This window comes from Papio anubis, chromosome 7 (genome assembly GCF_008728515.1).
Source record: "Papio anubis isolate 15944 chromosome 7, Panubis1.0, whole genome shotgun sequence".
NCBI lineage: Eukaryota > Metazoa > Chordata > Mammalia > Primates > Cercopithecidae > Papio > Papio anubis.
In genome coordinates this window covers 100,848,841-100,876,333 of record NC_044982.1, presented here as the reverse complement: position 1 = coordinate 100,876,333, position 27,493 = coordinate 100,848,841, and the positions used below count along the sequence as shown (strand labels likewise).

The window sequence follows — 27,493 nt, the reverse complement described above, 5'->3', positions numbered from 1 at the left end:
ATTTTTATTCAGTTAAATTACACTGGATGGCTCATTTAATGAACTTTAACAAAGCCAAAATGCTTTCTCTAATCAAATCTCAACTGACGTGACTGGTGTCTTGACCTTAGCTCAGGAGACTGGAGGCAGCTTTTCTGTGCAGCCTGTTCTGGGCTCTACCAGGGTTTCCCAGAGTGTGTTCCTGGAATCTGAGGTCTGTAATATGTTCATGGGTATTACAAGGGGGAAAAGATCATATTGCTTGAAAACTGTTGTATTAAAATTAAGCATGCTTATTTACTGCAGAACTTCTCAGAGCCTTTACTATGAGAGAAGGACCTGGCAAACTGAGTCTCTCAAACTCACTGGAGCATAGAATCTTCTCCATGGAGTGTCTAGCCAAAAAAAAATACCCACGTGACATCCTTAGAGAAATGTTCTCTAAGCCAGGGGTCAGCAAACTAGAGCCTGCAGGTTGGCAGTCTGTTTTTATAGTTCTACCGAAACACAGCCATGTCCATTTGCTTATGTGTTGTCTATGGTTGTGTTCCAGGCAGAATAATGGTATCCACATCAAAATCCCGGGAATCTGTTAATAGGTTAACTTACACCGCAGAGGTGATTAAGCCTATAGACATGGAGATCAGGAAGTTATCCTGAATTATCCCATGGTCCCAATGTAATCATAAGGGGCATTAAAGGTAGAAGAGGAAGGCAGAGAGAAAGTAGGGACCCATGTGACTAATGAAGGAAGGTACAAAGACAGCAATGTTGCTGGCTTTGAAGATGGAAGAGGGGGCCACAAGCCAAGAAAGTGAGTGACCTCTAGAAGCTGGAAGAGGCAAAAAAAAAAAAAACCCATTCACCCACTCTCCCTTATAGCCTCCAGAAAGAAATACTGCCCTGCCTATGCTTTGACTGTAGCCCAGTGAGACCCATGTTGAATTTCCGGGTGTAAGGCAATAAATTTGTATTGTTTTACATCACAAACTTTGTGTTAATTTGTTACAACAGCAATGAGAAACTAATAGGGCCACTTTCACATTACAACAGCAGAGCTGAGCAGTTGCAACAGAGACCAAAATATTTACTATGTGACCCTTTTCATAAAAAGTGTGACAACCCCTTGTCTAGAACAGCACTCTCCAATATAGATATAATAAAAGACAAAAATACCACGTGAAATTTTCTGTTAGTCACATGTTAAAGAGTGAAAAGAGGTGAAATTAATTGCAACACTATGTTACTTAACCTAGTATATCCAAAACATCAATTCAACATGTAATCTATCTACGCATCTATCTATCTATCTATCTATCTATCTATCTATCTATCTATCTATCTATCCATCTATCTGTCTATCCATGTATCTATGAGGTATTTCACATTCTTTTTTGTACTAAGTCTTTAAATCCATGTGTGCTTCACTCTCAGAGCTCATCTCAATTTGAACTGGCCACAATGCAAGTGCTTGATAGCCATGAGTGGCCAAAGGCTACATATTGGAAGACACAACTCTGGACCATCTGAAAAATCCAGACATTGCCTGAAGTCCCCAGTAGAGAGAAGCAGTCAGCAGCTAGAAAATTGTCATTACAAGTTCTCCAAAGGAATGTCAGGTTTTCTTTCCCCAGATGCCAATCCATCCTAGAATCCAGCAGTCACATAGTTTGTTTTATGAAAAGGAAATCACTCCAGTTGTCCCAGAGCACAGTGCAACATCACTGAGTAGCTGCCAGCATCCTCTCAGGCTGGAGCTCAGAGCAGGAGGAAAAGAGAGGTCAGGACTTGCCATGTGCTGAGGAGGTGGAGAAGGACCATGGCACATGGGAGACCAGACGTGGGTACAGAGAACTGGACTCCTCCAGAATGCTTGGTCCACCTTATCAAGTCCAAACTCCACCTTGGAATTCAAGTACTTCCACAAGGTGACCTCAGCCTCCTGTTTCTGTATAGTCTCTCAATACCACCTCCTCTCCCCATCCTTCAGCCCCCACTGCCATAGCTAACCCTAAAAACTCACCTGGAACAGAATGGCATCGCCCTGTCGGCTGCAATCTTAGAGCTCCCTGGCACTTCTCCTGCTCCACACCACTGCACCCTGTGCTTTCTGCACCTTTCATGTCCTTCTCCCCACCCTGGAGGCACAGTGTGAGTGGTTCTCTCTGCAGACAGCTAGTGCCACCCACTCTAAAATCTTCTTTCCTTCCACTTTCTCCTACTGCATTTTTCTTGGGCCTCGACTGTCACAGCCTGCGTCTCAGACTGCTGGCCTGGAGTGACAGCTGTGCTTGTGTTGGCCTCCCTACCAGGTTGCTTTTCTTGAAGACAACCTTTTCTTTTTCAGTTTTATATTCTTTATTGCACCTGGAACCCAGTAAGTGCTTAAAAAACGTATAGAAAGTTCAACGGAAGTCCCACAAAACTCTCTCATCCGAAGAGACCCAAAACCAACCCGAGTTTCCAAGGACACTGGAGGGAAGCATTTCTTTCTATGAAGCACCCACAGTGCACAAAGAGGCTCTGCAGAGACCACAGCAGAAAAAGGCCTAGGGACCAAGACAATCCTGTACCCTGCAGTGTGTGGCTTCTGCTCCTCCCATTGCCCTCCTCCACCCACCTATCCTGGGACCTCTTTCTGTCCCTGTGAAGTCAACCTCTCCACTGCTATGAACTCACACAGCCACTGCGCAGCCAAGCCAGACTCCCAGCGAGTGTCAAGGAGGATGAAGGCGCTCACGCTCTCTCTCTCTCCTTCCCTCTCTCTCTCACATGCACCAAACACACTACACACTATGCCACACACACACATTCACACACACACACTCCTACCCACCAGCTGTCTCAGTCTAGCTCCACCAGGAAACAAACTGAGAATTCTTCTTAGGAGTTCTGAGGAGCTCTGCCTCTTTGACCCCTCCCTGCCTCTCAAGGACATTTGGGACATCTACCCTTCAGGATCCCCGGCCCTTCTGCTCTGTGCTGCCTCGGCAGGACCTGTCCTGCCCTGGCCTCCTGAGGGAAACACGTTTGGAGCCGAGCAGGACCAGGGGCTCACTCTATAAGCCCGGGTCCCACAGCCAGCAGCCCTGCCCTGTTCCCTCCAGTAGGTGTGCTTTTCTCGGTGTCAGCACAAATCTTCATGTCTCTGGGCTGAGGAGCACACTCAGAACCTCACAGAACGTGGGAGAACAGTGGGGATCCCCCAGCCCATCACCCTTGGCCTACACAGGGGACGCCGAGACTGTGAGATCCAGGAGGACTTGGGAGAGGAGATAACTTGTTTGTGTCACCAGGCAAGTCAGTGTTGGAGCCAGGACCCGGAGTCCTGGATTCTGACTACGGGAGAGGAAAATGGGAATCCCAGAGGTTAAGTCAGTTCCCAAGATGACCAAGCTGGATGGTAGCAGAGGCTGGTGGCTGGCACCAGGGCTCCTGATACTCAAACCAGGACAGCTGAGGGATCCTCCCCTTTTGGCCAATCTTGGCTACAGGAGTGACTTCTGATCCTTTGCGTTGCAGGATGGGTAAGATTGTGGCCTTTGGCATCTCACGGGCGTGGGTGCCAGTCCTACCACTGCTGCCTTCATGTCGTGTGACTCTGTGTGAGTTACTTTACTTCTGTGTACCTCAGTTTGCTCATCTGGAAGTTGGGAATAATAATAGGGCATGTCTGCTTGAGCCGTAGTGAGGATTAAATGGGGTATGCACGGCAGCTGACACAGTGCCTGACCCTCAGTAGGCACTCAGTGAACATGCTCTGTCACTGTTTCTGCCCACTGCCAGTCACCACCGAAGCCACAGCACGCCCATACAATTAAAACAAATACAGGAGGTCCAGGCGGTGACCCCCTTGAATTCAGGCATTATTTTATTCAGTAAAGTCTGAGTTCACAAGGCAATGTAGAGACCTACTGTAATGAGACAACAGGCAGCACCTGCTCCCCTAGGGATGTGCTGGTGCCCGTGTGCTGCCTCCTACAGCCCACGTAGCAGATGCCTGGGCAGGGCCTGAGGTCCAGGGAAGATGCGGCCCTCACCCTGAGGTCTATGGGCCACCTGCACCTGGGTCTCCACTGCAGCACAAGGCCACCAAAGTCCTTAAAATCTGCTGTGTTTCTTCATGTTGTCTGCTTTGCACCAGACCTTGAGTGTTATTGAAACTATTCTGTGGGGAGGGTGGGTGGGGGGGTGGGCATTGCTCCTTGGGAGTTTCTTTTCAGACAAATTAACCTAAGGCTAATTACCCTGAAGCATGTGAGCTCTCTCTGGAGTCCCAGGTGGGCGCTGCCAGGCAGATGCTGGGCCTTTTCACCCGGGATCCACCCACCTGGGGAGGAGGAGGCCAAGCCTGGTGTGGGAGCCAACTGCCCCAGAGACACCCCAGCACATGATGTGCTGATGTGGCCAAGACATCACATTCATTTTTACTCAAGAGCTGTCATGACAAGAGAAAAACAAAGACGCAGAAAGCATCTGTGGGAAAAATCAAGAACCCCTTACGCTACGGACCAAAAGCAAAGCAAGGGATAGAGAGGGAGAAGGGAACAGAGGTACAGCTGCAGGCCATGCTCCTGGCTGGGAGAGAGCTGCCCAGGGAGGGTGCTGTCAGGGCTGGAGAAGCCAGGGTCCCTGAAGGCTGGCGGGAGCCTCCAGGGGCAAGAGTGCTAAGCTGTTCTTCAGACTGAGGAAGCACATTCCTGTTCATTACCTTTTAGCCAGGCCAGACACCAGTCCCCTTTCTAAGATCTACTATTCAGATTAAAGGAAAATCTATGACTCTCTTAAAAACAAACTGTGAACAGAAAGCTGCTCTGGGCCTTTTCATAAAGAAACCTGATTAGGCCAACGCTGCATCCAATCCCTCCTTCAAGATAAGAGGTTAGAGGGAACACAGGCCAAGTGTGGGTTTGAGAAAGCATTGAGGGGAGAGGTTCTCCTATTCTGGGTATCAGAATCACCTGGAGGCTTGGAAAAACCAAATTGCCAGGCTCCACCCACCTCCTGAGTTTCTGATTCAGCAGGCCTGGAGAATTTGCATTTCTAAGAGGTTCCCTGGGTGACATTAATGTTGCTGGTTTGGGAACTACACTTTAAGAACCAATGATCTGGTGAAATTTTGTTTTCCCCATGGGGGGCAAGTTGACTTTGGCTCCAATCAAATCCCTCTGCCCTAAAAAATTAGACAATCATATATACATATATAAGGAAATGAAAGAGTCATGTGAGCAGATGCAAAGAGATGCCCTGTCAGGGAGCCGAGAGATTCCTGCACAGGCTCCTGGGAACAAATCCCATTGTTAATAACCACATAGGGGACTTCACAATCCCCTTCCAGAACTTGATGGAGAATCTCCAATGGGGACGTACCTCTGGGTGGTCCAGGGCAGGACGGTCACAGCACTGCACATTGACTAAAGGGAGGTCTCTGCTGCCCAAAGTGCCTCCTGCACTCGCCTCCTGCACTCAATTACAAGAGGAATCTGTGCCTCCCCACCCCACCCAGCCTCCTACACACACACACACACACACACACACACACACTGTTTGAACTGCATGCCCGGTGAGCCTAGAGGACGACAGAGGCTAGAAACCAGAGAAAGTGAGAGGGGCAGTGAGGGTCCCAGGATGAGGGGAGATGGTCCCAAAAGAGAGCAGAGGAGAAAGGAGGACTCGGACAAGAGCATCCAAACCAGTGAGTGAGACCCAAAGCTGGAGCTGGGGAGCCCGGAGGGAGGAGGGGTGCCCCAGCCATGGTCAAAGGGGTGCTGCTGGGCAGAGAGAGGGAAGAGATGAGCATGTAGCAACAGGCCAGCCAGAGCCACACTCAAGGGGTCACAGTTGTGCCTAGGCCCACTGAGGGGCCCATACCCCTGGTTGCCTGAGGAGGGGGATCCCTCGAGGCTAGAGGATAAGCCAAAAAGCAGAAACCTTAGTTCAGTGCCTGAGGTACTGTCCTAGGAGCTTGGGGCAGAGTCGGCGGATAGCGTCAAAGGGTTCTCTAAGGCTGCTCTCTGGAGTGGCCAGAGCAGAAGAGTGGCGGCTTTGCTGACAGCTGCCTGGGGGCTTCAGGTGCTTTTAAGCCAGAGCAGCTCAGGCCTCCTGCCCTGCCACTTTTCCAGACCAGATCCTGTGCATGTAAAAAGCCATAGCTGGACTCCCTCTGCCCCACTTCTAGCAGGGCCCAGGAGGACATGTGAGTACACCATTGGCCTTTAGGGGCCTTCTACCCTAGTGTTGTCCAGGAGACTCACCCCTGGGGTTCACATGAGGAACAAGGTAGTAGCAGATCCACTTTCAGGACCAAGTCAATGCGCAACTGACAGCGGAGAAAGCCCCATCCAAGTGTATTATGGAGAAGCTCATTCTGTCCTTAGCACACTACTCTGGAAGGGAACAGTGGCTGTATGGGTTTGGAAAAGCATTTAGGGGAGAAGTAGGCAATGGTTGTCGAAGATGGGCTAGGCTGTCAGCTCTGACCCTCCTGAGTTGTGGGACCTGCCCTGAGAAAGTTATTTAATCTCTCTGGACCTCAGATTCTTCATCTTGACCATGCAAGTTCTAATAATATAAGCCTTATGGGGCAACTCTAAAGATCAGGATAAATTAATGCATGTCAAATGCCCAACACAGTGCTTAGCACATAGCAGGTACTCAATGCATGGCTGCTGGGGTCACAGAGGTATTTGAGGTGGTAAGAATAATAGCAGAACAAACATGGTGATTGCTCTTGGCCAGCTATCTTTAAGGGTTTTGCATATAAGAGTTCACTTAAATATTGCAACAACCCTATGAGAGATATGTTACTATCATCATTATCATCATCTCTGTTTTACAGAGAGGAGATTACAGAGCAAGTGAGTTAGACAACTTGCCCTGGGTCAGTAGCTGCTGTGTAAGGGAAGACAGGGATTGAACCCCAGCAGTCTGGATGCAGAGTCTGTGCCCTTTACTACCTGCTAGCATTAGCAGGAGGGGCTACATTACTAGGGCCCTGTCTCCTGTGCTCCTAGTGATCGCTGCCTGTCACCACCACTAGGACAGGATCCTGCCATTCTTAGGAAAAATTTAGAAAGCCTTCCTCACCCCCAGGTCTGGAAAGACTTGAAGTTCTGGTCACTGAGAGGGGAATTGGAGTCCAATTTTTCACTGTGTTCCCTGGACCATGTGTGATAGCCATGACAAAATGGAGACCCATCCACTAGCATGGAGGAGAGCACAGGGAAAGTCATGGAGAGAGGTCAACCAGAAATGACCTACATACTCCAGGCAGGGAGAGGTCTTGTAGAGTGATCACACAGTGACACATCAGGGCTGGAGCATTCTCGAGTCCCTCTCCAGGAGGGATTTGGGCAGGGGATCCTAGCTGAACAAACATGCTGAGCTGCTCCTGAGTCCAGCAAAGGTCGGCCTTTTCGTGTGACTGCATCGTGCTGGGGTGCTGGGCATATTCAGGAGCTGGCAGAGATTTTTCACCACAAGCACTGCAATCCTGCTTCTAATCTGCCCTCCAGCTGCTGAGGAATGCCCTCTGTGTACATCAGAACAAAATGGAAGAGCAAAATGGAAGCACAATAAAGAAAGACGGGGAAGACAGAGCTCCAGCTTCATATTTCAAATGCTCACTCCTGTAATGAACCAGCAACACCTGGGACTAAGAATTCTAAATAAAACCCTATCACAAGACCCAACTCTCCTCTCCCAGATACTCTGAAGCTTCAGCGCCACAGCATATCAGGATATAAGGCTTCCAGAAGGTTCTGTTCTTACTCAGCCACGTTTTAGCTAGACAACTCACGAACAGCTCACTTCTCTATGCTGAGTCTCACTCTCTTCTCTTCTGAAATGGGAGCAAAATCTCTACCACATGAGGTGGTGAGAATCAAGTGAAATAACACATACGGATGCCCCTCACAGTGCCCACCACATGGTAGGCACTCAATGGAAATGAATTAATATTGCCAGTAAGGACTCACAAAGGAAAAAGCTAAAGAGATAACACCTTCAAAGCCAACTGTGAATGAATGGGGGATCAGCCAGCAGAGGGAGAGGGGAGAAGGGGGCCCACCCTGAAGTTTCCAAATCCTTGAAAGAAAACAGGATCAAGGAGGGAACCATCACTGCAGGAGCAACAAAACAAGAAAACTCGCACCAGACAGCTCATTCAGCAGACGCGCTAAATGGTTTCCAATTAATTAACTGATTACATGATAGAACAGAAGGGGATTCGAAAGAGCGCTGTTGACCTTTAAGAATAATTAATATCATCAGGATAGCAAATTCATCCAAGGAAAATAATGAGGAACATTTTAATATTACATTTGAAAGCTCTGGATGGGGAGGCAGATGGGTGCCCCAGCTTCTTTCTCCTTCTCCAGCTTCCTGTCTCTTTTTTCCAGTATCTTCCACCCAGCCTTTCCCTCCTCATTCTGAGACTTCCAGGAGCATCACGGAGACCTCTAGACCTTCTAGGTCTGTACAGAACAGTTGCTGCCTTGGTCCAGCATTGTGGCCACTCTGTTTGCCCAGTTAACATTTGTTGCAAAAGAGTGAGAGGTACCCCATACCCTTGGTATAAAAGGGCACACAAAACCTTCTCTTCCCAGTCCACCTGAGTATCTGGACGGCTCTCTCCCTACCTCCTATCTCTCCTCAGGGGCCAATGTCAGCATCTAGAAAGGATGCCACTCCATGTAGGGTAGGTGCCCCTCCTCCAGGTTCCCAACTCATACAGAAATTCCCCCATCACAGCCCCAATGGACTATATACTATTATATCTGGTAGCAAGCAATTCATATTATCTATGGGGTTAATGGTTCATTTGTCTTAGTCACAACAATATTTCCCAGCATCCAGCAGCCTGGCGTTGTTGAGCTGATCTATAATGAGCCCTGTGCCCTGGACAATTGTCCTTGACATTCGGTCTTCTCCCAGAATGCCTGGTAAATTCTTTTTCTTTTTTCTTTTTTTTTTTTTTTTTTTTTTTTTTTTGAGATGGAGTCTCACTCCGTCGCCCAGGCTGGAATGCAGGGGCTCCCGGGTTCACACCATTCTCCTACCTCATCTTCCCGAGTGGCTGGGACTATAGGCACCCAACACCATGCCCGGCTAATTTTTTGTATTTTTTTTTTTTTAGTAGATGTGGGGTTTCACCGTGTTAGCCAGGATGGTCTCGATCTTCCATGACTTACTGATATATCCCTCCTCTGAGAAGCCTTCCCTGACCACCACCTCCAAATGACTGGTTTTCCCCACTCACGTGCTCCCAGAGTATTTCATCCATCTGTTTAGCTCAGCACTGGTCACACTGTCAAATCAGGTATCTCTCAAAAGTCTAGCTGCCTCTTGAATGGAGGGAATCCTGGAGTAAAACCACAGCTTTTCCCTCTAGTTGTCTCCTTGATGCCTAGCAAGATACCTGGTACAGAGCAGGTGCTTAGTAGATGTTTATTGAATGAGCCCAAGCATAAATGGAGGTAATGTGGCCAGGAGGCAGGACCTTCATTCTTTTTTAGATAGTTCCAAGGATACAAGACTAATTCATTGTATCAAGTACTGGTGACAAGTGACCACACATTCCGGTCTGCCCAAACAGTCCCAGCTCACATCTATTATCCTGGAATTTCATCAGGTTAGGTTTCCCTTCCATTCTCCAAAGTGTCCCACTTTGGACAATGTGTTATTTACTGAGATCCTACTATGTGCCGTGTGTCCATCTGGGTATCACTTTACAGCAGTGAACAAAAGAGAGGAGCAAATGCTCTAAACCAAGTCAGCTTTAGTGCCGTTTTGCTTTCTCTATCTTAAAAGGCATCTCTGCTCATGCAATCATTCAACACTAATTATGTACTTACACTGTGCTGGGAAATGTGGGTGTGCTGGGTGTATGGGTGAAAAAGGCAGCTCCCCATAAAAATTTGCTCATTTACTCTGTTTCCAGAGGAATCCAGGGAAGAACTCTTGTCCAGAAAGGATTGCTTCTGGCTCAGACTTTGAATTTTCCCCCATGGTCTTGACCCCTTGCTGGACCCACATGGTGGTGGGCTGCAGCCAGGCTGGCCACAGCCTTACCCACGCCCTCTGGCCCAAGATAAGCACTCTCGCCCCAAATGTCTTGGGTTACTTCTCATTCCTACAAAGGATAATTCAAAGAGTATTTACAAGAAAAGCCAGCTGCAGATACAAATGACACTGGAGAACAATCTCCAGAATGCTGTGATTCCAAGGAGATCCAGTTCACCTCTGATTTTACTCCTTATTCTCCATTTTACTCTTATCTGTCTTCATCAGAACTCTTCCATCCAGCTTATTCTGTGTCTGCAGAGTACATATGACAGCTATCTTTACTGCCAAAGCCCATGTTGTTTTGTGTCCACTAAGATTCTCCCCATTGTCCCTCTCTCTCCTCCTTAGCTTCAGAAGTACTGGCCTCATTTCTTCCCTTCCTTGACTTCCAGCAATATCCACGTCCTCTCTTCTGAGCTGCCCTCTCTACCCACTCTGCCCCCATCTGTGTCTCACTTCCAGTGTCAGCTAAAAACATCTCTTTTCTCCTTTTAATTAAACTTCTCTGCTCCCTCTCTGTTACTGGCCTTATGACTCAGGGCTTTAATTTATTCACCAACAATGTCATTACACCACCATTTTCTGTAATTTATACTATGCACAGTTTTTTGGCCTCTGTTGCCCAATTCTGCAAAATGTTCGGGAAATGTAGTGTTCATGCCTACACTCCATGGCCTCTCCCCTGAAGAGATCTGGTAGTGTCCAAGTAGACTTACTCAAGGAAGAGACAGTATAAGAATTCTTATCTCATATTGAGTATACAGAGTCAACCCCCATCCCACTTGGTTTCATGTAGATTCTCAAGGAGCTGGGGATTTAATATGAACTGAGTTGAGGAGGGCATAGAGACAATGCAATTTGAATTGAGACTTGAGAAACAAGTGGGAAGCAAATGAATAAAAGAGCACGTGGATGCGTGGGCCTGGCCAAAGGCTGGCACTCTCAGGAATAATCACTAGCATTAGGACTTGTGAACTGTGTTTCTGCTTATAGTTCTTTGTGCAAAGTGGAAGGAATGATTTACACCTTGATCACAATCATTGTTAAATAAAAGCATACTGGTAAATTTCACTGAATGGCTCGATTTTCCTAAGTCTTGCATTGAACAGGGTGCCAAACTCAACTCATTATTTCTTAGACCCGCACTACTGCTATGGCTGACCTAAACTTAATTTAAAACCTTGATATCTGAACATAAGTGCAAACAATTAATTAACTTGCTAATCATTTTTCCTTGCTATAAGGACTTTTCCATAGTCATTACCAATAATCATGAGAGTAAACTAAAGAAAATTGGGATACAGAAATCATTTTCTGAGAAATCAAAATCGTAAGTAACGTTTACTGCATGCTTATTAGGAGCTAATCACTATGTGCTTTAAAGATATTTGTCCATTGAATCTTCCCAACAACATTTTATGGCCCATATTATTATAAGGATTTACTCTCATTGACAGATAAGGGATCCAATAATCCATGAGCTGATCCAAGCTAGCTCAGAGGTGAGGTAGCTAGTTCAAGGTCACAAAGCTGGTAGTGTTACCACAGGGCCTGAGTCCACGTGCCTAATTCCAAAATCCACACCCTTGGCATGACACTTGGCATGTGTTCACCTGAGTGTGTGTGTATGTGTGTGTGTGTGTATGTGCACATGCGCATAAGCAAGAAGTTGTCTTGATCTCCAGCTGGGGACTTGGTTTTATACTATGCAGGTGAAAACCTTCTAAGAATGAAAAAATCACATTATTCTAGGGGACAAACCCACCCACATCATAACTCAGCCAGCTCTGCTGTGCTTTTCTCACCATTTGGCCCACTTTGTCTATTCCTGTGAGAAAGCACATGACAAATCTACTTGCTCCAGGCCCCATTCAACAGTAACAAAACAGACCTGACCTTGGGAACTCTGACCTGGAAGAAAGAATCCTGTTCCTGCTCAGAATCCTTTGGAATCCTACAGCCGTAGATAATTCCTCAATGCAGGGTAATCAAAGTCATAAATCACAATCCTCATACACTCTAGACTGGGCCTCTGGAAGGCAGAATGGAAGGGGCACTCCCTCTACTGTTTACATCTGGGTCTAGATCCCAGCAGGAGGGCTGGCAAACACAGCACAGGCCACCTGTCCACCACATGCACCTGACTCTTTGCTTGTGCCAAGGCAGTGGCATTTGCTTAAGGACACAGGTCAACCCACCAGCAGCTGTGACAGTGCTAGGGGAAGGTAAGACTGGGACCAGGGCCTGGGAGCTTCTGTCTGGGGCGCTGTTCATAGCTCACCGCCCAGGAGGAAAGGGAGGGCTCCCTGGGCTCTGGCCATGGTGCTGAACCCCCAGAGAGGGAACCATGGAGGCTGGGAGTTGAGTAAGAAAAAATGGTAGCATCAGTTTCTCTCCCAAGAAGAAACAATTTTTAAATATTCATTTGGGAACACCGGACTCCTGAACTCCCTCAGAGAGGTGATCTGGTCTTTATATCAGTTACAACAGAAAGAACATGATCTCTGGACCAGACATTTATAGATATGAATAAATCTCTTCAGTAGCTGTGTGACCTTGAGCAAATTACATAACCTCTCTGAGCCCCAGAGTCCTCATGTGTAAAATGGGAAAAATACCAGCTATTCCAACAGGATTACTGTTGGAAGAACACCTAACACAGAACTTAACACAATAAATATTTCTTCTCTATTTCTCTTCGCTTTGTTTCCTGCTTGCTTGTATGTGCACACATGTACATTCCATGAGTTTTCTCCCCTCTTCCTGTATAATACTTCAAAAATTCCTCCAAGGACAAACTTAAGACCCATGTCCTTCCTGAATCCTGTGGCTAGCATTTCCAAAGCACCTGTTACCTGCATTGAAGAAGGCCCTTTATGGTATTATCCATATAATCACCTAATAGAGATTTTGAACCTAACCATCTTTCAGTGTTTCCAAACTACTTTCAAGTTAGTTTCTGGCAATGACCCAATTACCATCGTATCACAAGTAAAACCAGTGCTGCTGCACATTTTCCATGTCACAGGAAAGGAAACTAAAAGAGACAGTAAGGTGGTGACTGACTGATTCATACTAAGTCTTGAAGGAGCATCATGACTCTGAGGTCCAGAAACCAGGTGAGTCTCCTCCTAGGTGTTGGCACTGGCATAGGAAACAGCCCAGCATAGCAAAAAAAGAGCTAGAACTTGAGCAAGTCTGAGACCTGGGTCCCAGCTCCTACTCTACTACTTCTAGCTGTGTGGCCTTGAGCAATGCATGCTCTCAGATTCTTCACTAGTAAAACAGGGATGATGGTAATTGCTAGTTACTTCATCTTATTACAGCATATTAAATAAGATGGTATTTTGAGATGTGGTATGTAAAGCACTATAGCTGCAATGATTAAGATAGCCTGTTGCTCAGAGAATTGGTCATTAGTCGTGAGGGAGGCATGTCAGTGGACCATCAGAACAACACATCACATGGTATTACTGACCACTCCGACTCCAGATCCTCCTGCCAGGCCCCAGGCAGGTGCATCCATTTCACTTCACAGACGCTTTGGGAGACCTAATACATACCTGCAGGCTCTGGGCACATCAATAAATGTTTGAATCCAGAAAAGTTAAAATAAGAAACTCCATAAAATTCTGATATGAGGTATGATCTAGAGTTATAGTAAATGAAAGGCCTAATATTTGTAAGAAACTTGCTGTGTGCCAAAACTTCAAATGCATTATCTCATCCAAGTCTTAAAACAAGCCTATGAGGGAGATGATGTTCTTACCAGAGGGAAGAATCAGCTCAAAAAGATTAGATGACTTGACCAAGGTCTCACAGCTGGTCAGCAGTCAAAGAAGGAACAGAGCCCAGTTCTGACTGATGCAAAACTTGTGTCTTCAATCATAATATTATGCAACTTCTCATAGATTAACCAAAATAAGGGAGGCAGGGGCAGGACAAGAATACTCTAGCACAACCCCATGACTGTGAAATCACATAATAAATGCCACTAGTGATCTCTGAAAAGTCCAACAGGGGCTCTCAAGCATACCTAGTCACTGCCAGCGGGTCTTCCAGAGATTTCTGAGGGCCAAGCAGAGGTCTGCACCAATGAGGGAGCCAGGGGAGAAGAAGAGTGGAGATGGATGGGAAGGGAAGGGAGGAGTAGAAAGAGAGAAAGCTGCTGGGGATCAGGGCTGCGAAAGGCAATTATTAATATTCTAAATGGAGTTTGACTGCTTAAGCTTTATTTAAGACCATGTCTGACTCTATAATTACAAGAGCTTAATTTGTTTTCTTTTCCACACAATAAATAAGGAGCACATGGTTGCTCTTTGCAAACACCACCCTTGCTGGCATCAGGGAAAGTTCCTGAGCTGCAAATGGACAGCTGGCACAGGGAGGGGAGCCCCACTGCCTCCTGCAGGGAGTGAGCTGCTCGCCTCAGGGACACAGCTGGACTTGCCAGATGTAGTAAGGACAAGAGAACCAAGGTGCCCTTTTACTCCTGGGGGAAGACTTGGGGGTCATCTCCCTTAATTCCCCTATGGAGCAGGCACCTGCTCCTGAGAGGCAACAGCACAGTGTGGACTCAGGTTCAACAAGCATCAGGAGATGCCTGTTGTCTCTAAAAGGCAGCAGCCTACTTTCTACTGCCATGTAGTTCAGGCCAACTCACTGGATGTCTTTGGCCTTTGGATCTGTGCACTTGACCCTTGTGCTGAAACCTGAAAGAGGAATAGACATTAACTAAAGCGAGTCAGAGGCTGTATGAAAATATTCCAAGTTGAGGGAACAGCACAGGCAAAGGCCATGAGCCAGAGGTGGCATGGCACACAGGGGTATCGAGGGAAGCCCAGTGTGGCTTGAGCAGAGAGCCCTAGAGGACATTCAGGGAGATGCTGGAACTGGTCTCGAGGCTGGTCCCACACCCAGACCTCATCTAAGTTTCTGCATGGGACTGCCTCACACTCACCCAGTAGACTAAGGCAGGGAGTTTGGTTCATATCCTAAGAACATCAGAGGCACATTTAAGAGGATGAGATTTCAATGTTTAATCAGTTCCTTGCAGAATGCATGGAAAAAAAATGTAGAACGGGTCGAAGTATGGCAGATAGTTCAAGGGAGACCTCTTAGGATGTTGTGATCCTTAGGACACTTGTATGTAAGAGGGGTTGGGGCCTTTGTGGAGGAAGCACCAAGATGTCCCTCTGGAAGGAGCCATAGAGGCATCAGATACCTGTAGTTGGCAGCAAATGAGGCACACAGGGAGAGGGCCTTGTCTTTCTGCAGCCCTGAACCCCCTTCTGCCCTAACATGAATCACTCTGCTGCCTCAGTGAGAGAGATCTCAGGTCACAGGGCCATGCTGGGAGACAGGGTACCTGGAAGCAAAGATTCTAAACCTTCAGTACACTGACTTTGGGGCCACAGGGGAGCATGGTGGGGAGTCACCTTGTCAGTCTGGTTCCAGGTCTAGTGGGTCCCACAGGCCTGGGCCCTGCAAACATACCAGGCTCTCTCTTTCACTGCCAGGCCTCTGGACATGCAGCACATGTTTCCCTTTACCTGACACAATCATCACCCATGTCCCCAGAAAGCCTCTTTCAGCTGCTGACTCACACTCACCCTCAGGTTTCAGGTGGCCTGGAAACCTTTCTTGCTGGAATCCTCCCTATCCCCAAAGATGCATCCCTCACCTGTGCTAAATGCTCCCAGGGAGCCCCCAAGTCCTCATCACACTGTATAGTAACCACCTCTACATGCTGTCTCCCTCTCCCACCCCTAGACTATCCCACTGAAGCCAAAGACCTAAACTTAATTCACCTTTGCATGAATTAAGAGAATTTGCATGAATTCTCCCGAGGCAGAGAAGACCCTCAACAGATGTTCCTGGATGGTATTAATGCATTCATGTCTCAGAAAAGCCCCACAGGACCCCAAGGGCCATTGTGAGTGGACTTTGTAGGACTCTAAAGCACAAAAAAATCAAGGATTACCTACCAGCTTCAAGGGCAGGGGGAATGCTTGTTTCAGGCAATGAGGTTGACATAATTTGCATCAGCAACATACTTCACAAGATCTTCATAACTTGATCTTCAAACTGAGACCAGGATGCATTTTTTTCTTGGTCTCCATTTTTAGTAAAACCCAAGAGGATAAAGTCCTTTCATCAAGTTTTCCCGGATTCCAGTGCTTTGGTGAGATTCCCTCACCACATCCCACAGCAGCCTCTGCTCTTCAGCACCCAACCCCCAGGAGTCTGGCAAAAAACTCGACAACCCAATATAGCCCATACCCAGAGCATCGATCACAGGACACAACATCCCCTGAGCACCCTATTGGGTACTCAGGTTCTATGTTTGTCAAAGTCCTTTCTCAACATTGTTCACTCTGTCCTCACAATAACCCTGTAGGGGGATGTACAGGCAACAGTTTTGGACCCATTTTATAGATGAGGAAACAGATAGAGAGAGGAGGAGGTCACCTGTGCACCATCTAAAGAGAATAGGTCTGCACTCTTTCTATGTTCCATAACAACATGTTGACCATCACCAGGGCAGTAGAAGAAACAGACCACCACACTCTCAGGGCGTGGGCTCTGGGTCAGGGTCCCAACAGGCCCATTGTAGGGTCCCTGAGGATTCCCTGGCCCTCATCATTCTGTAAAGTCAGTTCTGAAATGAACTGAGATGACTCCCCTAAGCCCAACCCCAGTCAACTCTGATGGTCAGCAAAGCCTCAGTTCTAGCAAGACAGATGTAGTCCCATCTAGCCAGGTCACCTTGTTACAGAGAGGCAGGTGGCCCTCAATGGTGCCTTACACTCCAGACCCTCTAGATAATTCAACCCCTCTCTCTGTATAAGCTGGCCCTCCAGATGCAAATGGGATGGGAGTTATCCTGAGTGAAGGCTTCACAATCACGGAAAAAGCCAAAGGCAATCACGTTAAAGAAATGCAGATGTAAAACCTGAGGTGGAGAGATGACCAGATTCAAAGAGAAACAGCTGTCGGAGGAAGGGAGAGGGACTCAAGGCTGAAGTGGGCTGCAATGGAGGCTTAAGAACCAGCAAGCCATGCTCTAACTCTAGCTCTTAAATCTCCCCACAGGACTGGCTCCAGGTCACTGCAGCCCTTTTTTCTATCTCAATTTCCTCATTGAGAATAACAGTAATACACTGACAAAGCTCCCTCTTGGTAACAGCAATACACTGATGAGCTGGCAAGTGTGCGTCTGTGTTGAGGCTGCCATAGAAGACATGGAGGGTCTCTGCTGGGGGACTCTAGCCAGATCCCCACCCCAGCTCTGTAACTCCCTTTCCCCTTTAACTTCTGCTCTCCCCACATACAGGGGACAGAATCCCAAAGACGCCTCAAACCCAGGGGCTTCAAGCTTGGGCTTCTGAACACCTTTAGTAAGGATCAAGTTTCTAAAATAGCTTCTAAGGGTGTGGGACGTGCCATTTACTGAATACCTACCATGTGCAGCCACTGAGAAAGGTGCTTTATGTTCACTCCTTTAATCCTCACCCAAAGCCCTGCGAGGTGGGAATTATTTCCTTGTGTTCTAGGAAAGACACAGAAGCTCAGCTCCTTGGCCAAGAAGGCAAAGTGAAAGAGTTGGCAAAGTCAAACTTGGGTTCACAGCCTAGTCTGCCCACCTTCAAAATGTGTGGTGTTTTCCCTTCTTCATTCTCCCTCTCCCTCAGTAATTTGTTCAGTTGGTCATTTGTTCTCCAAATACAAATTTTACATTGAGAAAACAGGACTTAAGGAGACCTAGTCTTTGCCCCCATGCAGCACACACATCGAGAAGGTCATACCTTTCCACAGGCGTATTTCAGGCCTCGCCTGGACCCCTCATATGGGTTTCAAGGTGCATCTTGGGAGACCCCATCTGCAGCTTGCATGAAGTCAGCCAGAGGCAGTGCATGGCTTATTCCCTCTGGGAGACCCAATACCCTTTAAACCCAGAACAATCGCAGTGGCTGCATCACCTAGAAGACCACCCAGAAAGAGCAGAGGCCTCTTGGGCCCAAGGCAAGCCCCAAAAGGCAAAGGGGCTAACCCAGGAAGAAAAGAGACTTTCAAAGACCCATTAAGAGAAAACAAGGGAGAAAGAGACACAAAGCTGTTAGTCTGCTAAGGAATGAAGAGGAACAGAAATTAATGATGACTCTAAAATAGCCAAGAGACTAAACTCATTTTCTAAATCTGTCCTTAACAAGAAAAATGAAGAAAAGAGATGTGAATAAATGGGAGGTAATGAAGCCTTAGGGAAGAGGGGAAAAAGAGAAGAAAATCTACTGAGAATAATCAAGGATGGAAAATATGAGCACAGTGTCTAATCCCCAAGGCTAGGAGATGCACAGCCCAGAGGCCAGAATGTTTACTCAGCGTTACACTGAGTTTTTGAAAGGCAACAGCTGACAGGGTTATAAGAAAATTCTTAAGGTTCAGTCCAGGGGATTCTAGAGAACTGAGATACCTGAAATCAGAAAGAACACAGTCTCCAAGAAGAGGTTAGGGTTTTCGACTAAGAATTGCAAAGTACATATCACAAACATGCAGTGGGCCAGCAGGTGAGGCATGTGGCCACATTATCTGGCCCTGGGTGAATCAGAATGTGGTCCACAAACAAAGTGAACAGAAAGAAATAATTGGGGCTTGGGAGACATAAGTAATCTCAGGACCACAGGGCGTCTGGAGGAGAGACACAAGCAGACAAGGAAAAGGAAATTCAATTTAGGAAGTTTGCCACCTGCCTCATGAGAGAACAAGGAGCAATTCCTTTACAGGGCCTCAGAAGAGGTAGGCACCCAGGAGACTAATGGTATGAGGGGACTGGGAATTTACTTTCTTTGGAGGGAGCAGATACAAGAGTAGAAACTAAGAAATATCCGTTGAAAATCTGAAGCTTGGTCAATTCTGTGGTGCAAAACACATTTAGGGTTCAATAACACATTTGGGGTTCAATAAAAGCAGGAAGGATCCATTTAAAAGAGGACAATAAAGGCTCTACTCAGTGTTATCATGTGCCATAGGGGCTGGGATATGGAAAGAATGCGGGGACCAGGCACACCTTCAGAAATAGCATGGCTTGATTGTACTAGGAGGTGTCAGGTGTTGAAGTTGCATACATAGGCACAAAATTTCAGGATGTTAGAGCAGACAGAGCCTTGGACCTTATCTAATCTGGCCCACATCCCCTTCTTTCCCATTCTATAACAGGGTGTGCCACCTACAGTCATAATCCTGCCTGAAATGGGCCAAAAATATCCAGGACTGGTGCAGCCCCATGCTCCCTGGAAATGGGGAAAATAGAAATCTGCCACTCCTGCATCAACATATCACAGCGTGATTCATCTCCACCTGTTCGATCATCAGGCTCCATTCTCTATGCTGAATACTCACTCTGTGTAATCATCTGCTAATGGCCCTCCTGAGTGCCAGCCAGTAGGCTAAGGGGCATTGCCCATTCACCCAGACCCTACTAGCAACCAGGTGCAAAGAAGGACATGGTTTCAGGCACTCCCTTCGTGGTCTCCTGTGGGCCTTCCCCTCCATCTGCCCTTCATTTTGAGGAGTGCTGCTCTGAAGCCTACTCCCTCTCTTCTCCAGCTGGGTTCCTGAACTGAAAACAGCCAAGGATGACCTGAGTTGGCCTTGGTCAAGAGATGGTAGAGCGGAGGCTCTGGAGCTCTAGAGGCAAGCAACCTGGAGTTGGTTTCTGGCTCTGCCACTTAGAAGGTAGGAAACCTTAAGCAAGTCACTCAACCTCTCTGTGCCTCAAATTGCCCATCTGTAAAATGGGGACAACAATGATGTCCACTTGCTATTATGAGCATGAACTGACATACAAAGTGCATAGAGGAATGCTTGGTCTATAATCAGTGCTTCACTTACGTTATGTCGCTGGAACTCACTGCATTGGAATGACTGCCCCTCCAAGGAGGTGAGATGGAGAAGTAGAATAAAGTGAGCAAAACCAAAATAAATAGACAACAGATTTCCTCTGTCCCTGTCCCTCAGTGGCCCCAGCTGTGTCCCAGATGCAACCTTTCTTCCAGGAAGAATTTCCCAAAATACTATGAGGTCAGGATTGGGCCACTTATAACACTGTCTCATGTTTGAGATGCGAAAACAGACCAAATGGGTTACACAGCTTATCCAAGGTCACAGCATAAGACCAAGAAAGAGCCAAAGGGATGTGCAAGATGTGGTCACCTAGCCCTGCTGTAGCCAAAAAATACCTCTAATGATTGACAGCCATCCCCTCCAGCCCCTCCCATATACTCTTGTGAACCCAAAGCCCAGCATCTTTCCTCCTGGCCTATACCTAGACACACCACTGCATATAGTCCTGACTCAAGCCTCCCACATCATTCACTCTGTGAAAATCCTATTCCATGGACAAATGACTGCATTTCCGAATGCTGTTCCCTTGGCAGTTTTTTCAGTATACCTGATAGACAGGCTCAGTGGCCTGTACCCATGAGCACATGTCCAAACAGCTCCAACAGAAAGTACAGGGGGAAACAGCTGTGCACTCCCCATGGTAAGCTGCAGCCCTGTGCCATAAGCTAGCTGTCCACCAACCCAAGCCCACTTTCCTCCAAAGCCGGGCCAGCTATCACCTGCTCCATAAGGCTGCCCAGTCACTCCTGCCCATCTTGGGTCAGCAGCCCTGCTCAGAGCCCTGCAGCAGCTCCTCCACTGCCTCGTGCTGGAAGTCCCTGGAGAATGTCAGCCGTTTGTGCAGTGTGTCAAAGGTGCGAGCTGTGTCACCAACAACCCATAGCCGCTGATGAAGAATCACCACTCACTTACCATTTACTTCCTGATACTTAAATTAGAGGAGGTTCAAAGCTATCCCTGTAATGACATCTCTCTCATCTGTGTTCTGAGACCCTGTCTTGAGTAGGAGAGAAAAGAATCGGGTAATAGCTTAGACACCAAGTTTCATGCACCTCCAGTAGCCTATCTACTCTATACACTAATTACAGTCTCTGTCATTCCTGGTTTATCTTTTCTTTCTATTTTTTAGCCACGATAAAAGTTTATTTCTCTCTTACGCTACATGTCCCCAGAAGGTCAGCTGTGACTTTGCTCCCATCATCTTCCCAACAAGACTCCAGCTAATGAAGCAGCCTCCATCTGGAACAGTAACATCCTTTGCCCCACAGCAGAGAAAAAGAGACATAGTAGGTAGGCCCCACACAGACTCTGAAAGCATATTCTAAGAAGAAACACAGGATAGACATAGAAAGATAGAGAGAGAGAGAGAGAGAGAGAGAGAGAGAGATAAAGAGATAGAGAGATATACACAATTCAACCACTTAAATGTACAATTCAAAAGTTTTTCATATATTCACAGAGTTGTTAATCAACTTTAGTATACTGACGATCAATTTTATAATATTTTCATCATGATAATGATCAATTTTAGAATCAAACTGATCAATTTTAGAATATCCATTTTAGATGATGATCAATTTTAGAATATTTTCATCACCTCCGAGAGAAACCCCATAACCAATATATTCCTAACTTGTCTTAATCATAGGAGATTATAAGCTATGAAGGCATTCTTTTATGCCCATGAGAACATGGCATAAGTGTCATATGTCACATCTGGAATCATATTCTTTTTAATTTTACTTTTGTAATTGTCATAGGATCATTGTACATATTTATGGGGTACACAGTGAAGTTTCAATACCTATACTGTATAGTGATCAGATCAGTGTAATTAGTATACCCATCATCTCAAACATTTAGCATTTCTTTGTGTTGGGGACATTCAGTATCCTCCTTCCAGCTATTTGAAACTACACATTATTGTTAACCATAGTTATCCCACAGTGCTATAGAACACTATGTCTACAGACATAGGACCCAGAACATGCCCAGTCTCATCTGGAATCATATTTCCTTTAATGGCCTAGGCCTACCAGGTGCAAATCATGCATCCCAGCCACCACACGCTTCTCTCCAGGACATCTTTGGAAAAGGTTCTTAATCCAGAATCCAAGGGAAGTCTGCAAGCCCCTAAAAATTTCCAAGAGATGGTATATGTATGTGTGTATTGGCTTTTTATGAGGAGAAAGTCTATAGCTTTCATCCCATTCTCAAAAGATTTTTGAAAAACTAGAAACCCCTGTCCTGACTCTGTCAAGGTCCCGTGTTCCCTAAATAAATGGTAAGCTTTGAGGACAGGAACCACATCTTGTCTACTGATAAATCTTCTGCAGCATGAAGCACTTTGGGGAAAAACATAGAAGACTTGATGGATACTTCAGTGCATACTATCCAGCTGCATACCAAGAGGGTTATTATTCTTTAGAATAATAACAGCAATCTCCACTAACATATATTGGGTTCTTGTTATGGGCCAGACATTCTCCTCAATGCTTCATATACATTAATTCATTTAATCTTGCTAACAACCATGTTACTCCCATTTTCCAAAAGAGGAGATTAAGGCACAGATATGTTAGGTAACTTGCCCAAGATATACAGACGTATGTGATAAAGCCAGAATCAAATATCAGGCCATGTGGTTCAAGAGCACATACTCTCAACTATTTATCGAAATAACTGAATTAGTGAGGAGGGTGGGTTAGAGGCAATAGCTTAAGCAGGAGGTTTGATGGAAGTTCTGAGCAAGAAGAACTGAATGAAAAGAAAGCTACATTGTACATTTTTGTATCACACCTCAGCAGGGTGATACTGTGATATGATTCTTTACTATTTATATTTGTACATTCCAATAATAAAAGTGATTTTCATGTAATATTTGCCTATATGCCCTTCTTTTTTTTTTTCTTGAGACAGAGTCTTGCTGGGTCACCAGGCTGGAGTCCAGTGGACCAATTTCAGCTCACTGCAACCTCTGCCTCCCAGGTTCAAGCGATTCTCCTGCCTCAGCCTCCCAAGTAGCTGGGACTACAGGCACGTGCCACCAAGCCCAGCTAATTTTTGTATTTTTAGTAGAGATGGGGTTTCACCATGTTGGCCAGGATGGTCTTGATCTCTTGACCTCATGATCCACATGTCTTGGCCTCCCAAAGTGCTAGGAGTATAGGCATGAGCCACTGCGCCCAGTCCATATGTCTCTTCTTTTAAACAGGGCTACAATGGTTTCTGCCATACATAGAAGTCTGAGGATCTCTGGCTAGATAAGACCCAAGGAAAGTAGACAGGATAAATTTGATGGGAGGAATGTCACACAGAGGGTATGAAGGCCCAGATTCTAATCCTGGCTCAGCTCTTACAAATGGGGATCTTGGTCAGAATTCTTCTCCACTCAAGACATCCCTCTTGTCATCCAGAAAATGATCAAGTCAGACTACAGTCACTTGTACATGCAACAAATCGCTACTGATCACTTGGCATATGACAGGCATTGTTCTCAGTTTTGGAGATACAACAGGTAAAAGTTCTGGCTCCATGGAAGTTTACATTCCAGTGCAGGAGACAGAGTATCAACTCTTAAACAAATAGCTGAATGAGATACTTGCAGATGATCACTAGTAATAAAGGCAAAGGAAATGATTAAGTCACCTGACGGAATAAAATGTGATATATTTGTAAGGAGAAGGAAGGTCACAAAGTTTGAGCAGTCAGAGGGGGCCTTGCTAAGAAAGTAGAATTTGAGTGAATGATGAAAAGGGGCCAGCCATGCCAAGATCCAGAGCAGGGTATCTGTCTGGGTCAGATGGGTAAATAGGGACAAAAACTCCAATGTGGGAATGAGCTTGGCACATTTAAGGGACTGAAAAGGCTCATAAGGAGGCAGCAGAGAGAAGAAGGGGAAAAGTGCAAGACAATTAGAGAGGGAGAAAGTAACTATCCATGTGCGTACTATGGCCGTGGAAAGGGGCTTAGCTTTTATTATAAGTAATGCAAGAAGTAATTGGAGGGCTTTAAGCAGCTGAGTGGCATGATTGGATTTATATGTTTAAAATATCACTCTGGCTGGGCTAAATGCTCCAATTAAAAGACACAGACTGGCAAATTGGATAAAGAATCAAGACCCATCAGTGTGCTGTATTCAGGAGACCCATCTCACATGCAGAGACACACATAGGCTCAAAATAAAGGGATGGAGGAAGATCTACCAAGCAAATGGAAAACAAAAAAAGGCAGGGGTTGCAATCCTAGTCTCTGATAAAACAGACTTTAAATCAACAAAGATCAAGAGACAAAGAAGGCCATTACATAACGGTAAAGGAATCAATTCAACAAGAAGAGCTAACTATCCTAAATATATATGCACCCAATACAGGAGCACCCAGATTCATAAAGTAAGTCCTTAGAGACCTACAAAGAGACTTAGACTCCCACACAATAATAATGGGAGACTTTAACGTCCCACTCTCAACATTAGACAGATCAACGAGACAGAAAGTTAACAAGGATATCCAGGAATTGAACTCAGCTCTGCACCAAGCGGACCTAATAGACATCTATGGAACTCTCTGCCCCAAATCAACAGAATATACATTCTTCTCAGCACCACATCGCACTTATTCCAAAATTGACCACATAGTTGGAAGTAAAGCACTCCTCAGCAAATATAAAAGAACAGAAATTATAACAAACTGCCTCTCAGACCACAGTGCCATCAAACTAGAACTCAGAATTAAGAAACTCAATCAAAACCGCTCAACTACATGGAAACTGAACAACCTGCTCCTGAATGACTAGTGGGTACATAACAAAATGAAGGCAGAAATAAAGATGTTCTTTGAAACCAGTGAGAACAAAGACACAACATACCAGAATCTCTGGGACACATTTAAAGCAGCGTGTAGAGGGAAATTTATAGTACTAAATGCCCACAAGAGAAAGCAGGAAAGATCTAAAATGGACACCCTAACATCACAATTAAAAGAACTAGAGAAGCAAGAGCAAACACATTCGAAAGCTAGCAGAAGGCAAGAAATACCTGAGATCAGAGCAGAACTGAAGGAGATAGAGATATAAAAACCCCTTCAAATAATCAATGAATTCAGGAACTGGTTTTTTGAAAAGATCGACAAAATTGATACACTGCTAGCAAGACTAATAAAGAAGAAAAGAGAGAAGAATCAAATAGTCGCAATAAAAAATGATAAAAGGGGTATCACCACTGATCCCACAGAAATACAAACTACCATCAGAGAATACTATAAACACCTCTACTCAAATAAACTAGAAAATCTAGAAGAAATGGATAAATTCCTGGACACATACACTCTCCCAAGACTAAACCAGGAAGAAGTTGAATCCCTGAATAGATCAATAACAGGCTCTGAAATTGAGGCAATAATAGCCTCAATTTATAATAGCCTACCAATAATAGACTATCAATAGGCAATAATAGCCTACCAACCAACAAAAGTACAGGACCAGACGAATTCACAGTCGAATTCTACCAGAGGTACAAGGAGGAACTGGTACCATTCCTTCTGAAACTATTCCAATCAATAGAAAAAGAGGGAATCCTCCCTGACTCATTTTATGAGGCCAGCATCGTCCTGATACCAAAGCCTGGCAGAGACACAACAAAAAAAAAGAGAATTTTAGACCAATATCCCTGATGAACATTGATGCAAAAATCCTCAATAAAATACTGGCAAACCGAATCCAGCAGCACATCAAAAAGCTTATCCACCATGATCAAGTGGGCTTCATCCCTGGGATGCAAGGCTGGTTCAACATACGCAAATCAATAAATGTAACCCATCATATAAACAGAACCAAAGACAAAAACCACATGATTATCTCAATACATGCAGCAAAGGCCTTTGACAAAATTCAACAGCCCTTCATACTAAAAACTCTCAATAAATTTGGTATTGATGGGATGTATCTCAAAATAATAAGAGCTACTTATGACAAACCCACAGCCAATATCATACTGAATGGGCAAAAACTGGAAGCATTCCCTTTGAAAACTGGCACAAGACAGGGATGCCCTCTCTCACCACTCCTGTTCAACATAGTGTTGGAAGTTCTGGCCAGGGCAATCAGGCAGGAGAAAGAAATAAAGGGTATTCAATTAGGAAAAGAGGAAGTCAAATTGTCCCTGTTTGCAGATGACATGATTGTATATTTTAAAAACCCCATCATCTCAGTCCAAAATCTCCTTAAGCTGATAATCAACTTCAGCAAAGTCTCAGGATACAAAATCAATGTGTAAAACTCACAAGCATTCTTATACACAAATAACAGACTAACAGAGAGCCAAATCATGAGCGAACTCCCATTCACAATTGCTTCAAAGAGAATAAAATACCTAGGAATCCAACTTACAAGGGATGTGAAGGACCTCTTAAAGGAGAACTACAAACTACTGCTCAACGAAATAAAACAGGACACAAACAAATGGAAGAACATTCCATGTTCATGGATAGGAGGAATCAATATTGTGAAAACGGCCATACTGCCCAAGGTAATTCATAGATTCAATGCCATCCCCATCAAGCTACCAATGACTTTCTTCACAGAATTGGAAAAAACTACTTTAAAGTTCATATGGAACCAAAAAAGAGCCCGCATTGCCAAGACAATCCTAAGCCAAAAGAACAAAGCTGGAGGAATCACGCTACCTGACTTCAAACTATACTACAAAGATACAGTAAACAAAACAGCATGGTACTGGTACCAAAACAGAGATATAGACCAATGGAACAGAACAGAGCCCTCAGAAATAATATCACACATCTGCAACCATCTGATCTTTGACAAACCTGACAAAAACAAGAAATGGGGAAAGGATTCCCTATTTAATAAATGGTGCTGGGAAAACTAGCTAGCCATATGTAGAAAGCTGAAAATGGATCCCTTCCTTACACTTTATACAAAAATTAATTCGAGATGGATTAAAGACTTAAATGTTAGACCTAAAACCATAAAAACCCTAGAAGAAAACCGAGGCAGTACCATTCAGGACATAGGCATGGGCAAGGACTTCATGTCTAAAACACCAAAAGCAATGGCAACAAAAGCCAAAATTGACAAATGGGATCTAATTAAAGAGCTTCTGCACAGCAAAAGAAACTACCATCAGAGTGAACAGGCAACCTACAGAATGGGAGAAAATTTTTGCAATCTACTCATCTGACAAAGGGCTAATATCCAGAATCTATGAAGAACTCAAACAAATTTACAAGAAAAAAACAACCCCATCAAAAAGTGGGTGAAGGATATGAACAGACACTTCTCAAAAGAAGACACTTATGAGGCCAACAGACACATGAAAAAATGCTCATCATCACTGGCCATCAGAGAAATGCAAATCAAAGCCACAATGAGATACCATCTCACACCAGGTAGGATGGCGATCATTAAAAAGTCAGAAAACAACAGATGCTGGAGAGGATGGGGAGAAATAGGAACACTTTTACGCTGTTGGTGGGACTGTAAACTAGTTCAACCATTGTGAAAGACAATGTGGCAATTCCTCAAGGATCTA

General features: G+C 45.3%; 1 protein-coding gene across 7 annotated transcripts in view; it reads right to left on the bottom strand.

Moving 5' to 3' along the window:
* NTRK3 (neurotrophic receptor tyrosine kinase 3) overlaps positions 1-27,493 on the bottom strand; it is a 385,036-nt gene that overhangs the window by 281,464 nt on the left and 76,079 nt on the right. The window lies entirely within an intron of this gene.